The sequence below is a fragment of the Elephantulus edwardii genome, unplaced genomic scaffold, assembly GCF_000299155.1.
Source record: "Elephantulus edwardii isolate Elephantulus edwardi_28Jun2011 unplaced genomic scaffold, EleEdw1.0 scaffold00002, whole genome shotgun sequence".
Lineage (NCBI taxonomy): Eukaryota > Metazoa > Chordata > Mammalia > Macroscelidea > Macroscelididae > Elephantulus > Elephantulus edwardii.
In genome coordinates, this window is record NW_006399752.1 from 17,607,903 (window position 1) to 17,609,938 (window position 2,036).

The following is a 2,036-nucleotide window of genomic DNA, read 5'->3' on the forward strand; positions in this document are numbered from 1 at the left end:
TTACTATACAAAGGTATTTGACTCTGTAGATAACAACAAATTGTGGCTGACCTTAAGGAGAATGTTAATCCTAGAACACTTGATTGTGCTAATGTAAAACCTATACTCAGATAAGGAAACAGTCCTCAGAACAGAGCAAGGAAACTATGCATGGTTCAAAATCAAGAAAGGAGTGTGTCAGGGATGTGTCCTGTCTCCATACCTTTTCAATCTATATGCAAAATAGATCATTCGGGAAATTGGGCTTTATGAGAAGAAATGTGACATCAGAATTGGAGGAAGACTCATCAACAACCTACTTTATACAGTTGACATAGCCCTGCTTGCTGAAACTGAGGAGGACCTGAAGTGCTTGCTGTAACCCTGTAAACAAAAGATCTGAACCCTGTTCTAACCTGTTCTATCCTCACACTTCCTGACACACAAGATCAGTCACCACATCAATCCACCTCATTGAGGGTCTTCCTCTCTTTTGCCAACCTTCCACTTTCCTACCATCATCTCCTTCTCCAAAGAATAGCCCTCCTAGTAACATGCTCAAAGTATATGCGGTAAAGCCTTATCATTCTTGCCTCCAAAGAGCACTCTGGCTGGCTGTACCCTCTTCAAGACATATCTATTTTCTTGGCTGTCCATGGGATATTTAGTTCTCTTCTCAAATATTGCAGTTCAAAGGCATCAATTCTTCTTCTGCCATCCTTATTCACTGCCCAACTCTAGGATGTATAGCAAGTGATCTGAAAGACGATGGTCTGAATCCGATGTACCTTAGTCCTCAAACTGACATCATTACTCCTCAGTAATTTGGAGAGGTCCATAACTGCAGATTTTCCCAATGTAATGCATCTCCTTATTTTCCTGACTGCTGGTACGAGGGGTGTTAATTGTGGATCCAAGCAAGATGAAGCTGCTGACAGTCTAAATCTCCTCTTCATCCATCATGATGTTGCCGGTGTTAAGAATCTTTGTATTTAAAAGTTGGTTGGACTGTTGTTACGCAAATGATACATAATCATATATTTATTTTAGACAGTTCTTTTGCATAACAACTATCCAGAATAAGAGGTGCATAGAAAAGTGGACTGGGGGCTGGAAAGGAGGGAGAAAGTTGTGCAACAATGAAGGAATATTTTTGAAGAGAAAAGCTGCTAGTGGGGGGGCGGTGAGGGTTGGGAGGAAAATGTGCAACAATGAATGAATGGAAATCCAAGTTTCCTGCAAGCTTTCTTTGAAATATCAATTTAAGAATATTAAAAAATTAAGAGAGTTGAAAATACGAAAAAGGAAAAAAAAATATTGGTTGGGCCCTTGGGCCTGGTGTTCATTGGGTCTGGGGAGAACATTGCTCTAAGTAGTAAAGCACTTGTCAGTTTGCTGTACTGAGATAACCTGCAGTTGCTGTGTTACTGAAAGCCATGTCACTGATGTGTCAAATGCCATAAGGATTTCCTTCAGGCCTTATGGGGAGCAAACTCCAGCGTTGTACCTGTTCAGCAGGAAGTAGAGACAACTCTGGCCCTACTCCACATGCCCTTTAAGGTCTAGAATGGAGGAAGAATGTCAGAGTTTCGTAGGCCTGACTGTGCCTTTGAAGAGACTTAATAATGTTTTGATAAGGCCTGACCATATCCGAATGAAGCAACTAGATGACCAGATCCTGCTAATAAGACCATTGGTCTGATCACATCCTGATCTCTGCCCTCTACTTTGTGAGAGAAAAAAAAAAATCTCCTTAACCTCCCCTATAAAATGAAACTGCCTTTGTCTGCCTGCAAACCATTCTGATCTTTTTTGCACACAGGCACTTGACATCCCTCTCAGACACATAATAAAGGACTATTCATTACTTAGGACCACCCTCTTTTTTCACTCTCTCCCTTGGCTCTCTTTCTATCTAACAATTACCATAGAGTTAATGCCAGATCATAGTGACTCTGTCTTTCTGATATTGTTGCTGAGGTGGAATCAATTAATGGCTGACCTTCTAGTCAGTTTTCAGAAACTCTGAAACCACCCCACTAGTCGCTTTTCTCTTC